General features: G+C 42.9%; 1 protein-coding gene across 3 annotated transcripts in view; it reads right to left on the reverse strand.

Annotated features, from left to right (window-relative positions):
• The window catches only part of PTPRJ (protein tyrosine phosphatase receptor type J), a 75,758-nt gene that overhangs the window by 43,827 nt on the left and 16,199 nt on the right, over positions 1 to 15,732 (reverse strand). The window contains exon 2 of one of the 3 annotated variants that reach the window (XM_068944855.1): positions 316 to 378. The exons of the other annotated variants lie outside the window; for them this stretch is intronic. The gene's annotated coding sequence lies outside the window, so the exon portion shown is untranslated. The remainder of the gene's footprint in view (positions 1 to 315; positions 379 to 15,732) is intronic. 3 annotated transcript variants of the gene reach the window in all.

The raw sequence follows: 15,732 nt of genomic DNA on the forward strand, positions 1-15,732 counted from the left end.
AACAGGCCTAGCAGATGTTGATATTACTGTTTCTAGATGGAACATCTTCTTCTTGCTGAATCATTTATTCATTAAAAAGTACAGTTTCAGGGACAACTCAACTATTCATGAATTTGGGCTGAACTTGCAGAAGGGTTCACTTGAGGACAACCCCCGCCGACTTGCATGGGAATGAATGCACAAGAGGCTGAAAAAAACTATCTTGATAGCAACCAAGTATTCAGGCATCAGTTGCTCTTTAAAAAAAAAAAAAAAAGCCAAGGCAACAAAGGACTACATTCAGCCAAAATGGGATCAAAGGGTTACGGTACCCACCTGGAACACAGCATACAAAGTTTCAGGTCTCCTCGCTGCCTGGCCACGCTGTCTTCACGCCGGCTTGCGTTTCAGAGAGAAAAACAGAGACAGGAAGCAAGCTCTAGGCTGCCACCACGGAGTCGTGGGCATGCTTGGCTGGCTGGGCTGCTGGGGAACGCTGGGGACAGCCCTTCTCACCCACCACCTTCCCCCGTGGCTCTGGGTTTCAGACACAAACCGCACCGAATGCCGAGCTGAACCGCTCAGATGTGAGGACAAGCCAAACCATCTAATTGACCCGAAACTAACCCAATTGGGGTTTTCTGTGTTTCTGTAAAACTTCCCCATCACCAGCTCAAAATACCTGGTTGAATTGCTACAATTTTTTCCCCTTCAAAGAAAATTTGGGGGGAGAGGGGTGGGTTAAAAGACAAACCCACATTATTTTCCCCTATCTCTGTCACCAGATGCAAAAATATAGAAAGTAGATTTTGACTCTGTTATGCTATACAAACTTATTTAAAAATTTGACCACAGTAGAACTGTATGCACTTACAGGAGGATGAGACTGAGACACCAGTCATTTGTATTTCATTTGTGCCTAGAGGCCAACAGGCCTGGGAGCAGAAAATAATGTAAAAAACACACATAAATGTTAGAAAGCAGCACTGGGGAAAGGCATCTGTTTGCATGCCACGGTAGGGAAGCAGCAAAGTACAAATGATAGGCATAAATTGTTCTTTTCCCTTTCTGTTTAGCTTTCTGCGTAATCCCTCTGAATAGCGGTAACTTGGGGAACAACAGTAAGTTCTTCTATCAGCAGCACTCGGTACATTCCCCTCATTCAAAGGCAGTCAGATCACAATGGTAAGAATGTTATTCATTATTTCCTATTACTTAGGGCGCGACCAAAGGCTTCTCAACAAGCCTGTGTATCAGATCAAGATACTTATAATGCATTCCCTGAAATGAACATACTGGTGGTGGTTTTCTAAACCATTTAATGGCATGTTTTATAAGCAAAAATTGTAAGAGGGCTACCCCAAAAGTCAGCTAATTAATCAGAGTTATAGCCAGGACAATAGTATAAAGTGACAGCAGTTAGACAGTGGTGCAACGCGCTTGATTCACATCAGTAAAGGCTGGTGGATACACACAGAGCAAAGCAAAATTCTCCAGACTTGGATATTTCAGGCATCTGTGCTCTAATACATGCTCCAGTTGCACCACTCTCAGTCCTCTGCACTAGGCCCAGAGATCTCCCTCTATTATGTTATCCTTACCGGACAGAAAACACTGTGCTACAGCTTACAGTTTTGGGGGTTGGATTTTTGTACGCTACAATTTAATAACCCTCTAGAGAGTGGCCATTCATAAATAACAGTGCTCTTTCAGAGCCCGTGAAGTGTACCCATTCACCCTTCACAATCTATTACACCCAATTATGTAGCAGCAGGGATGCCGTTAAATCAAGGGACTGCACGCTTTCAGTTGTATGGCTTCAGATGCAAACTTACCATCAGCCAAAAACGCTGGCCCATTTACCCAAGCCTGCCAATCTCCTGCACCTTTATGATTGCTCTTAAGCTTAAATACCCCCTGTCAATTGAAATACTCGCCAGTCCAGCTCTAGCGCCAAGGTCGAGCCAAGTTTTGCATTTCTTCCCCACAAGGGTTTCCGTTAACTCCTACTTTTTCCACATGGAGGCCTGGCACGGCACGGAGCTGGCAGAGCCTGGGCACACGGCTCGGTGGCCAGCAAGACCACGCGGCCGTGGAGGGAGGCCCCCACCCTGCGGCATGGCTTCTGCAATCACCTGGCAGCGCTGAGACTTCTGAAAACAAGATCAGGACAATGAAAGATCTCAGTGACACAATGGGAGCCAAAAGTGGCTGAATGACAATTGTGTGTGTGTGTGTGTGCACGCGAGTGCGCAAATGAATCGAAAGTTCCTGCCTGCTAATCTCTTTCAGCGGAAAACTCCCGCCAGTGGGGGATGCCAGCGCAGGGTAGGGAGCTGCAGACATCCGTGGCTCTAGCTGGAATTACGGACGCTCAGCACTTGTCCAGATCAGGACCTCAGCGCCCACTCTACTAACAGCTACTGCAGGAAGAAAAATTGTTTTGGTTTTCTTTATGTATTAGAAAAGTTTATAATGGTTAAAAAAAAGTCACTATTTAAGATTGTTTTCTCTGCTATTACTCTAAATGAATGCTCTGCCCAAGCAGCAAACTTCCCCCCTCCTCCACACACCCTGAGACCTCTTGCTCCTCCACGCACAAAAAAAAGATCTGCTTTAAAATAAGGGAGGGTGGGGGATAGGGAAAGCCAGACTTAACATTTTTCCCCCCAATTTTTTCCCCAATAGCAGGAGCAAGGCTCTAAACATATAAATAGCCTGCCAAGCCTGTGACACAAACCACACCCCATCTCCGGGCCACTGTCTTACAGGAAACTGCCAACACTAAAAACTCAACCATGTAGGGAACACGATAAGGCTCGCACTTGACATATTTCTGCATTTACTTTCGAAGGACACCAAGTACCTCTGACAAAAATGCTCTACCAGGTGCTATAATTTTTTGTATTTTATTCTTATGGACAGAGAGCACGGAGCTGAGGTCCTGTCTCTCTGTGGAGAGCTTCGCCCCTACGTGCAGTCAGTCTGCTGCTGCAGGGGCTCTGGTCGCCCCTCGTGCCAGCGGCCACCTGACAAGCCCAGGAGGCACCAAATTCCAAAATGAAAATAAAAAAGGGACCAAGTTTTCCAGACGACGCATGTTATTTCTGCAGAATGCATTGTTATAGGAAGCTGCTGCAAGGCAAGATTGCAGGAAGCTGAGAAAAGGGAGCTTCACAGGACTAACGTGAATCACAGGAGTTGTAGCGAATGCCACTAAATAGAAAATAAAACCAAGTGCAAACTCCCCCCTCAAGGGCAATATTAAACCCTGCACTTCATATACGAAGACAATCCCAGTGTTCAGAGGAGGGCAAGAACTAATACGATTTTCTCGTAGCAAAGCTGTTTCCTGCACCACGAGGCAGCAGCCGCCGCAGGGAAAGACAGAGGGACAGAGGGAGCAGATGGAGGGCGAGCGCGAGCCAGCCTCTCCCGCAGCTCCCGCCACGGCAGCAAGCTCCCCCTCCACTTGCCGTCCTGCCTCGCCAGCATCCGAGGCCAGGCTGGCCCTTTACGCTGTTCATCTCCACGACTGAATCGAAAGCTGCTTTGCTCTGCCAAAGCTTGACGCATAGAGCTTTCACAGGCGCCTTCCCCTCTCTTCCCGCACCAGTTTAAGCTGCAGGTGAATGTCGCCTTCTGCGCTCCTCTGAAAAGCAGTTTGTGTTTTGCACTGCATCAGATGAATAACAGGAAAATAATACAGGACTCCCCACAGAACCAAGATTCAGTAGCTCTGCCCAAGCGAGAAACGCCACCATCGGTTTCAGTTGTTCTGGCTCTGCTTTGAACTCAATTCCTTGCAGCTGGCCAGCAGCCGCACCAAGCTGGGGAGACACGAGTAAGCTGGAAGGGGGTGGCCAGGGCCAGGACGAGCATCCATCTCCCTTGTGGGCAAGTCGAACTTGCCTGCACTAGAATAAACATGCTTTATAAAAAGTCACTGCTCCGTTGACAGGTAATGGGAGCCTTGCATCCCAAGCAGCACTTGCTACCCACCAGCAGAGGCCAGAGGGAGCTGGAGGCCCATGCACCGCTTGGTCCTCTGGCTGCAGCACACACCAGCTCTTGAAAAACTAGAACCACCACCACCTCTATGAGAAAACTGGACTAGACACCAAAACCATTCACTGTGCACACTTTTGTATCCTCAAATTCCCCCCAGCATTTCTGTTATAGTGCTTAAAAAAAAGAAATTACAAACATTTCATCCTCCTTACGATGACCAAGAATGAAGCACATGGAGGCAGTAACTGCAGCACTTAACACATGCAGTCACTGGCAATATTGCAGCAAACTGGTATGAATTAGTGAAGTTTTGCCTGCACAGAGTAAGGAGCCAGGACCAGCCCTGCAGGCATGCAGCATATTGGCTGACAGAATTGTGAATGTGTTAAATATGCTCTGATTCTAAAAATAATTAAAACGAGAGTTACAGTTAAGCTAGTTGCATGTGGGAGACTTTGCACCTGAACTTTTCAGGCACAGGGTACAGTCATACTGCAGTATTGCTTCTGGTCCCTGCATGTATATCCTTTAATGCAACCCACCCCCCTTACAATTTGGGCCTTATTTCAGAAATGCTTTTCATTGAGTCTCTGCCCAGCTGTACATAACAACCTAGAGAACAGATCAAGATTTTCTTTCACTGCTCAGGGTCTCTTGCTACATTTTGTATCCACCATTCACAGGCCCTTCAGAAACCAGTATCTTTAATAATTATGGTAAGGAAAAGGAACCTCTCAACACCATTTCCTCTTTCTTTGCTCTGCTAATTTTGTGGGTTTTTGCAACAGTCTAAATCAAATCATATTCAATTCTGAAATGTAAAAATGCAGTTTTTAAGTCTTTTCATTTAACATAGTGAGCTCTAGAGTGAACGTACTGTCTGAAAGGCAGCATGAAAACATACACAGAGGCTAAATCCTATACTGAAAGGTATTAAAAGGTAAACTCTGAAGCTTAGTTCTAAAAAGAGTGTAACAGGTTTCTACCTTCGGTGTCTTGGCAATTTGTGTCTTACATTTGCAGAGTTTGCAAGACAAGCTGCCCATGTTCCTCTATTCAACTTCTCAGAGGGTTTTTTTTTGTTGTTAATTAATAAAGATCTGCAATTTGAGATCAAATAACCATTCCACTGAGCTACAATCTTAGGAACCACTCTTCTTACCTATAGAAGCACGGCTTATGAGGAACTGCATAAGGAAGTATTACAATTACACTGGAGGAACAAGAGATTACTCAAAACAAGTAGAGCAACAGTGAGTTATGTAAAAATATGTTAAACTAACTGGCCTGCTCACCACAGCCAGATATTAGAGACACAGAGATCATTATGCAAAGTAACTTCAGTTAACGTCACATTAAAACCACCTAGTGCTATTTTAACAGCTTTCGCTTTCAAGAGTGTTTAACCAGATAAAGTATGGATCTTAGCAGTAAGGTCCTCAATATAGCCTCCAGACAAAGCATTCATTTTCCCTAAGGACACTGTAACACATGAATGAAAAGAGTCTGAACTAGACCCTGAGCTATGTCCTTTCCAGTTGCTTGCTCTGTGCTTGTGTATTTAGCATGTCATCAACACAATGAGCCAATAAATTGCTGCCCCTTCCTTCCATGCTTTGTTTTTAAAGGGTTCATTGTATTTTATTTCAGTTTATTTAAGCAAGATTTCTATCGCAGCTGGGTGCAGAAACAGGCAATTCTTATCTTTGTAACTAAAGAAAAAAGTCAATTAAAATACATCTCTATATATTAATTGCTCTGACTGTACATTTAGCAACTTAAAGCTTGTTTGTTCACTCTAGTCAGCAATCAAAACCAATCAGCCTTTAAACCTTGAAAAGCATTTTTCATATTTTCAGTTTTTGCTGACAGTCTCTGAGATCTGTGCTAAAGCCATGCAAAATATCAGTTGTAAAACTCTTACCGAGCTTGCTGTGATTCCCTGAGCACGACGCAACTGTTTGGCAAACTTTCACATTAATGAAAAATTTCACATTAATGAAACAGTTGAAGGCTAATCCCTGCATGTTCGGTGAACTTGCTGGAGCCCTGCAGACATCGTATTTACAGAACGGATCTGACAGCAGCCACTGGTGTTTTTCCTGACCAGCTACACGCACTGTGATGTATACACGAGGGTCAGCAGAAACTGGACTGGCTTTCTCTTATTGCATATGCTTTCTGAGTCACTCCAGACATTCAAAATAAAAACATGTGACTTTTCTTCCCCCCCTCCACCCCCAGGAGCTTACAAGGATTATTGCCTTCACGGGTCATTAGACACGTTCCTGCCCTTTTTCACTGTTTCTGCTGCAGAGCAGGGATGGCAGCTCAGCACCTCCAAAAGCATCTTGGATTTCAGAAGAGCAATAAAAGGCAGGTGAAGAGAAAGTAGGTCCAGAAGAAGACTCCCCAAAACTCACTAAGGAATGCCAAAACCCCATAAGGCTAGAGCAAACTAATCGAGGAGCAAGGTTTGATAAGAAAAGAGCCGTGGCAGAGCTGGGAACTGTGTTTGCTGACTGCTTCTCTGTTTTGGGTAAATATCCAAACGTTTGTATGACTAACTGATCCTCATAGTTAGATTTGTGCATAAACTTTCCTATGTCAAAACACTTCATCTGAATGTGTTTAAAGAGAGGTCTTCATTGCGTTTTAAGATTTTCCTTCATAATTCAAAAAGAAACGGAGCAAAAATTTATTACTTTCATTCTCTGGAAGCAAATATTTTTTCAGCTGGAATTTTACAATTAAAATAAGGTCAATATTAGCTCAAATAGATGAAATAGGTAATCCGACCTCCAGCTACACACAGAAAGGTTTCCTTACGCTAAGCTAAGCACCAGCTCCGAACTCAACGCTGGCACAAGGCAACACGTGAAACTGCCAGGACCAGCTTTGCCAAGGAGCCTGCTCACAGCCCGGCCCTGGGGCACCCCGAGCAGCCCTCCTGCACCACCCCACCAACAAGACACCCACCACCCACAATTCGCTCCCCCCCACACACACACCTCTAGCTGTGAGGGAAGGGGGTTTGGCACATCGTTAGGCATTGACACGGTAAGCAAGCAGCTTCTAAGTCTTCAGTGGAGGGAACGTGAAGGGCACATAAATCACCCTGAATAGCATTTCCAAGTATTTCTATCCGTTTTCACACAGCCCTAGTTCATCAGTTCAGACGAACACAAGAGAAAGGTAGAACGAATGAAGGCAGACATAACACTTCCAAGGGAAAACATCTGGAAAGAGCAGTTCAGGACTGTCAGAGCTGAAGAGAGTACTACAGCCTTGTTCAGAGCTTTCACTAACTAGTAAAAACTAATAGGCCTGAAACTCAGTCTCCTAACTAGAAATAATTCCCTGACAGCAGGACTACAAGAAAAGCATTACAATGGTCTTCTTTTGTTAAAATGTGTAATAAATGTCTGAGACAACAGGACTATCAGTTGTTTTTTTTTTTTAATTAAAAAAAAAGTCTGCTTGGAGAAACAGATAAGAGCCTTTGGGTAAAATAAACAACAAAAGAAACAAAAATTAATTCCCTTATGTAAACTGGACGAGGAAGAGAAAAGAAAAAAAAAAAAGATTTTGCAAGTAGATTCCCATGTTTTGACCTCGGCACGAACTCTAAATAAGCAGCTCACAACTTCTCACAGCAACAAGCATGGAGCGCGTGTTGTAAGATACTGCCGAATCCTCGGCCCTCTGATTTTTCCTAAGCAGCCAAAGCAGCCAAAGCAGAAGGCAAGGGAAGAAAAACGCACCCTGGCTTAGCACGCAGCTGCAACGCAGCGCCCAGGAAGGCCTCGCTGCAAGGCTCATAGATGAAGCAATGCAAGTCACAGACCTTTACACGCAACATGGGGCTTCACAGCTCCTGGCCGGATACTGTCCAAAAAGTTTCTGCACAAAATCAAAGCCTTGAGGTCTAACTAAATCATCAGTTTGAGAAAAAGCCAGTCTTGATTTAAAAATGTAAGACCCAGAGAACGTACCATATCCCCACACTAATGATTCCAGGGTATAATTAGTTCTTGCATTATCACCTCTATCTGCCCCAAAAGAAAAGGTACTGTAGGGCAAATAAGGAAATCTAACTATTTTGCTATATTTGAATATATGTGGAGACCTCCTCCAGCTCATGCTAAAGTAAATAACAAAAAATAACTGTGACCACTGAAAGTATCAAAAACATTATATGATACCTTTATCAAAGTAGGTGCTTTGCCCTCATATACTGTTTATAAGGAATAACTCAATACTCAAGTTAATGTAGACACACCAGTGATTAAAAAAAAAAAAAAAAGTGGCATAAATATTGGAATAAGGTAAGAGTTAAGACTACAGCGTCCAAATTACACAACACCTTTTTTGAAAAAGAGGCTTATTTCTGAACAATTGAGAAATTAACCTTTGCCACTAATCTCAGCTTCAATAAGGCATAAATCCATACTAATATTTGCTTTCTCAATATCACATGGCTGGTAGCAGACAACTCTCCAGAAAGAACTCTTTCTGATACGTTCGTTTTCTTTCAGCTGCTAGGAAATACTCATTTCTACTATAACATCAGAGATGGCCAGAGTTACCACCCCCTGTGATACTTGCTATTTTTCCCTCAAAAATCCAGGTGTAGGAATGATTTAAAAAGGAAAGCTGGCATTTCTGTGCTTGAAAAAGTTTCCAGTCATCGTGGTTGTAAAGAAAAGTTTGAAATCTGAAGTAAGCTCATTGATCATCAGCATTCTGTCATTATCGTCATGCTAGCCTTCATGTGGTCTATTAAAAGGGTTAAGGACACTGAAATGGGCATTCGGTCCTAGGTTCATGGAGACCAGCAATGTGACAGTGCATAATAGATGGAGGGTGGCATACTGTTGTTATTACTGCTGCTATGAGGTGTTGCTGACACTACCTACCTCCAGTTGCCCTGAAAGGGGGAAGCATCCCTCCTCTCCCCCGGCTTTCCTTGCTCCAGTACCGTCACTCACCTGACTGCACGGTGATTTGGTTTGAGGATCTAAACGGCAGCAGGGACAGAGATGGCCTTTAGACTGGTTCACCCACTCTGTAAAACTCTACCTTCTTGCAAACATAGAGGAGAAGAGAGATCTAGGGCTTATCCATCTTAGCAGTAATGGATGCTGGAAAACATTAACCTTCTGCCAGCAGCAGAAATTTCAAAAAAGTGACAAATATTTCAGTGAGGCGAAGGAGGTGAACAAGATCATTTGGCTATCTTTCTATCTGCTGAAAGCACCCCCAGTTGCCTACAAAATGAAGGCATGCTTTTAATGATCAGGAATCTCAAAAGTATCCATCTACAGCCCACTTGCCCACCTACCTGCCTATGTTTTCTTTCTCTTTCTTATCGACCCAGCTGAAGACCAGAGGGAGGTCAAGTGACTTGTTCCAAGTCACACCAAGCGAATCACTTGGTTCCAGTCCTTTTGCCCTAACTACTGGAGTACATAATTTCTGGACATGCACATATGCTTTTAGGAAGATTATTTTCAAAAGCATGCACTTTTCCAGTTACGCTGCTGGAAATACGATCCCAGGTTACCTCTATCATCATTGAGATACACAAGGCACTTGTAGAAGGATTATCCTTACAGAGTGGGAACAAATGATTTTCTATTCAATGCCAACAGTCAAATGAATGAACTACTTGGAAATCACGTGATGCAAAATATTTCTTTAGTTGACTTGTACTACTCCTTAGTAGAGCTCAGCAGTGTTTTTATTCATAACAGAAAAGGTACCATGTGTTCTTCACGTAATTGTTATAAATACTACACAAATTAACTGCTATGAAATATTTGGGTTTTTTTAAATAAACTATTCTCCTTCCTTGCACAATAACATTGGCAGAGAAGACAAATACAGCATTTCAAAATAGCAGAACTTGAAGAAGACAGGAGGAAATTTGGCAATCTTAATTTTGCCACTTTATGCAAATTATGTATCTGTACTTCAGTAACACCTAGAAACAGCAACTAGGGCACCATTTTGCTAAGAACTGTGCTCACATCTAGTAAAAAATGGCTCCTGTCTATTATCCTTCCAGTCTAACTTCTGCAATACAATAGGGTCTTTCAGGTATTTGGTATCTGCAAAGGACTTTCCCCATTTCCCATACAGGAAAAAATTAATTTCATTTCCTGCAATACATTTCTGAAAGATGAATCTATAGCATTCACTGGACAAAATACTTCATGTGCCAGTAAAGGCTCATCAAGGAATTCACCCTTTGTGTGGCACATGGAGAGTCCAAGATGTAGGAATGACAAAGTGAGATCACTTACCCTTCTGTCTTCTAAAAGCGATTTCCAAGCTACTGCTTCTTTATCAGTAAGAGGACTCTCAGAAGGTTGCCAAGGTTCAATGGACCAAGCATAAGAATTAAAGAAAACCCAACTTTCCAAAAAGAGAAAGTTGTCTTGTGCAGAAATGCACAGCTAGCAGCAGCAGCAATCTCATTTCCTTTAGCACAGAAAGGGAACGGGCGAGGGAGATTTCAGAAGTGCCAAGTGGTTATGGGCTGCAATTCCACTTCCTACTCAACAACCAAAAGATATATGGGTGTTTCTTCTCCAGACAACTAGACCTATAGTTGTTCACTGGAAAGGGAGGAAAGCTCACCTGGGGCAGGTGGAGATGCTCAGAATAAACATATAAACTCTAAAAGGAAAAACACAGTAGATAACTGAAGTCATTCAGAGACAAATAAGGGAGTCAGAAAAAGAGGAAGGGAGAAACAATGATACTGGCACTCTTCAGAGACATCTGAGCCATTTTCTGAAGTGGAAACTGAGCTCTACACAGCCAGCCAGAAATATATAACATGCTTTCCCAAGTGAGATACTGAAAAACCCTTCCCCATTTTTTTTAATAAAGTGAATGAAACTAATCACACAAAACAAAAATAACAGAGGCTTCGTAGCTGCATAAAAGTCATGATGTTCAGAATTAATCCAATGGCAGAAACAATATTGCATCTCATACTGTATCTCTTGCATATAATAATAGGACCTTACTGAACCCAATCACAGAATATATTCAAACACCACAAAATGCCACCTGTGCGTTTAAAGATTAGAAAACAAGTTCAGTGCAAAACAGTACACTTTAACTTGTATATTGAGCTGTTTTGATGAACAGTACAAGAAAAGGAGAATTTCTGTATCTGTACATGCCAAACATGTCACACCGCTATAATCTTATTTCCAGCATAATCTTAAATTCTTCGTATTATAGAGGGGAAAAATACAACTAACTCCCCATTTACTGAACTCAGTGTAAATACAATTTTAGCTTAAAAGTTGCACTACTAATTTGGATTTCTTTTTTTTTTTCCCCTCATTTTAATCAGTTTAGAGTATTTTCAGATACTGTGTTTATTCCTGCTACTCCAGCAAGATTCTTGGCTTTACAGACATAGCTTACGGTTTCCTATAGTACTTTTTCCTTCCTCGTTTTGTGCCTGACACATGCAACATGACTGAACGCACAGAGCAAACGTGACAGTGATTAGGCCCAAAGTGCAGTCAAAAGCTCCAGAAGAAGGACGCAGATGCTCTTCTTTACATTTGAGCTTTCAGTAATTGTCATGTCAGGGCCACAACAGTAGAAAACTCATTAAAAAAAAAAAATCAAAACAGTTGCCATTTTATGACTTCTCATGTCTATTTAATTAGGTGTTGGAGGAATTTATGTCAAGTTGCAGTTCAAATCTTATTCCCAAGAACCCCAAAGAGGCTACACCATCAAAGGGCAATTTTTAACCCCCAGAAGCCACAGCAGTTCTAAAAGGGATCTAAAACATCTGTCAAAATATGGAGATAACAGTTAAAACTGCCTTTGGTAACATTATATCTCTTTTTATAAAAACAGTTGCATTAAACTAACCTCTACTGATCACAAGTGGAAAACTGAAGTGAAAAAGGAGAATAAAGAAGAATTTCTCCATGTACATTCCTATATCCAAAAGGACAGAAAATTTACTAAACATTCTTTAGCAGTGCTGAAATACTGAAAGCTAGTGCACATATCCCAAGCTGAATGACACAGTGCAAGCACAGTATATCTTGTTTTGTAGTTTGGGTTTCTCTTTACAAAAAAAAAAAAAATAGTATTTTTTAAAATGTAGGGAACACATTTAGCCAGTTCCACGATCGCAAAGTTCAATGTATACAAGCAGCTCTGCTGAAATCAAGGAAAATTAGAGATAAGAGCCTTTATCCACCCCCATTAGCACTGGTGAAGGCAAGGGGAAAGAAGGGGGAGTGCACAAGCTCACGTTGGGGCTGGGATTGCGCCTGCGTACTTTCTCTCCATCATTTACACCAGGGTTATCTGCCAGAAAGTCAGGTGGGCTGTGCTTGGAAATAAATGTTATACAATACCTGGGAAGATTGCAGAATCCAGCTGGCTGTTAGATTGAGAACTGACCACACACGACAAGGCCTCCCAACTCAGAATAATCTGATTTCTGCATGTTCAGTGCGTTAAGAGCCCCCACAGTGGCCTACACTGCATTCGCTACTCACCGAGGTCTCTCGTCATTAATTCACAGGACAGAGCGCGGCACAGCAGGCGCTACTCTCAAGGATTAAAGGAGGCAGTGGGTTATTTGGGAAGAATGCATGAGGGCTGTTGGGATCTTCTTTCATGTAATTAGTAAGAGAGTCCTGCCTCCCCTCTATAGTTGAAAATTCAAGAAGGAAAAGCAAACACTGAGTAAGGTTAGTGTTTTCAAATTAGCCTGTGGTTCTTCTAGTTACTTATTAACTTTCATACGTATTAACCAAACAATCAAAAAGAAGCAGAAACTGAGTGATTCCCCCACCCCCTCCAAGAATGAAATGAAGAAAACAGCAGATTTAAGAGAACCGCCAAAATTGCTTGGGAAAGACACATCCTTCCATAGACACCAGCAGCATACATAGCCCAACGCCCTAGCTGACGGCTCAGAGATGGATCCTTACTACGGCGATGGGCTCACAAAGACAGCTAACGCATGCAGTCCCCGAGCCAAAATTTTATCTGAACATTCGTATTCTGTAATTTTACCATCAAGCTGAAAAACTTCAGTGTTACAGTCTCAATCCTGGATATAGCCCTAGCCAGATAGACATCAGGCAACACCAATACAAAATACGCAGGTACCACGGACCATCCATTCTAAAAACTTCATGGCCAGTGTACCTGTCACATCTGCTTGGAAGAAGCTGGACTACTGAAAAAAATAAAGAACTAAGTGAGTTAAGCGTAATTTCAGGCACCTATGTACGAGACTAGAATAGTCTGTCCGTAATGCAACTCTCTGCCTCCAAAGCAGGGCCTCCAAGAAGATTTCAGGGAGACTTGGCCGATGCAGACTTTGACTTGGGCAGCTCTAAGGACTTGGATTTTGCCCCGGGGCAGCGTCAGGGGCACGAAGGAAGCTCAGGGGAGACTCAGCCCGCAATCCCTCAGCAAGGTGCCAGCTCCCAGAGGAGAAAACCAGGAGGGTAGTGAGCTCCCCGCATCAGGGAGGGCAGGAGGGGACGGCGGGCTGCAGCAACACAGCACTTCCCTGCAGTTGTGGCCATGCAAAAAGCGGCAGGTGCCCCAATGCCTCTCCCCGGAAAAGGGCTTTCTTTCTATTAGCAATGAAAGGAGGACAAAGCAGGGCCCACGAAGCACAAACCTTCTGTTGTGACCCCCCAAAACGACGCACAGTCTACGAAAGACAAACTAAAATGGACGGAGCAATGGACCTTTCACTCCTCTTAATTCAATTCTCTCCTTTAAGTCAGTGCACTGTTATTACCCTAGCAATGAGATTGTAACACTGAAGTTTTTCAGCTTGATGGTAAAATCATGTAGTGTCCATCCATCTCCAATAATAGCCATATCAAGACAATGAACTCTATTGAGGCATCTAATAAGGGCAGATAGTCATTTGCATAGTACATTTTCTGAGACTCTCTGTAATACAACATCTCAAAGACTCAATTCAGACTATTCTCCTTTCCCACAGACATTAAGAAAAAGATTCTTTTACTAGAAAAAGTAACAATGACCCTTCCCATAATAGGAGAAAGTACAAGATGGGATTTTCCTGCCTATGATGGGTGCATGCTTTTGTCCATGTATTTTTGTTTTTTAAAACCCTCTATACATCCTTTTCATCTCCACTGTGGATCAAATGCTCAAAAGTATATTTCTAATTTTGCTCTAACAGGCTTCCGCATAGGAAGCCCATTGGGATCCCCACCCAGCAGCTCACGCAAATTTCATCTCAAATTCCTGCGCAGCAGGTTTTTTACTTCAGCTCTCTGCATTTTCCGCTCCTCTGTGACTCACGGACTTGTGATTTGCAGGAACACACTGGGACACAGCATGGTTCTGTGGATACGCTGGCCTGCTTACAAATCCTCAGGTCTAGGATGCGCTCTGCAATTTAGTACTTGGGTGAACTTCACAAATCATTTCCTCTCCATCAGACTGTGAAGGCCTTGAAGACAGCACACATGCGTGTGGTATATGTTTTGCCTGGCACAATTCAGCTCAAATAACACCTCCAAATACTACCATAAATGAAGTGGTAATGATTATGTCCTTCCTCTTCTTAATCTTTCTGCTTTCCCCTCTTTCCGTAAATAATCCTGGAGTTTGTCATTGCCTTATTTCGCACACAAGGCACATACATTATCCCTGCAGAGAGCTAAGCCACCTTTACCCAGGGAGGAAGAGCATCAGCCCCATGGTAGGAAATAGGTGAGCCTCCCCGGGTCCGCATGGGCGCACAGCGGCAGGCCCCTGCTGAAACCAAACTAGATGGCATTTTTGGCGAGTCAGAGAAGGTCAGTGGAAAGGGAGAGAAAGCTGCCTCACAACAGCCCCAGCAAGGAACAGCATTTCACTCTTTGTCCAATTTTCTGATTTTATCAGATTATGCCACAGTGTTAACATTGTTTATGGCCCTATTTTGTGTCTGTGAATCACTCGCTCCCAGAGCCTCTTCCTCCACCCCGGTTTATAAATAGCACCACACACAGAACAGAGTTTGTGAAGCAAAGGAGACTTGCCGAAACAAAATAATGTATATCAAGCTGACAAAATCTTTCAAAAGCCTTTCTCACTTATTTATAGTGCTGGCTAGACACGCAGATTCCCACATTCTGTAAACCCCGTAGGTCACTATCTCCATTGCTCATTCAAAAACAATCCCGCAAAAAAAATCCCTCCGGTTATAACTGAACTTATTCCCAAGCACACTGCTTCTTGGCACATGCCTTCTGAAAAGAAAGATTTCAAAACAAATGATACTATATATTTATGACATGTGGAGGCAGCTTATGCCTAACGCATGATGAGAAGATAACAGGACATTATTCATTAATCTAGAGACACCCCAACTTTGCATCCAGTCTCTTGGAGGTAGATCAGTTCAGGATAATACGTCATTTTCTACCACTTCATAATTAGGACTATGACTTGAATTTCCATAGATTTTTTTCTGTGAAAATACAGTGTCAGTTGCAAGCGTGAGGGCTTTTAAAGTTAAGTTCCTCTGCATGACTGGAACCCAACAATTCCCTCTTGTCTCCAGAAACCATATGCTTGCAATGGGAAGTTCCCAGTGCTATCATCCAGATAACAAAGTGGACTGAAAGAGATATCTGGCGAAAAGGTTCAGAGAACAGTTTCCCAGAGCCCAAGTACATACAGTGCCAGTCGAGCCAACACAGG

The sequence above is a fragment of the Struthio camelus genome, chromosome 5 (genome assembly GCF_040807025.1).
Source record: "Struthio camelus isolate bStrCam1 chromosome 5, bStrCam1.hap1, whole genome shotgun sequence".
Lineage (NCBI taxonomy): Eukaryota > Metazoa > Chordata > Aves > Struthioniformes > Struthionidae > Struthio > Struthio camelus.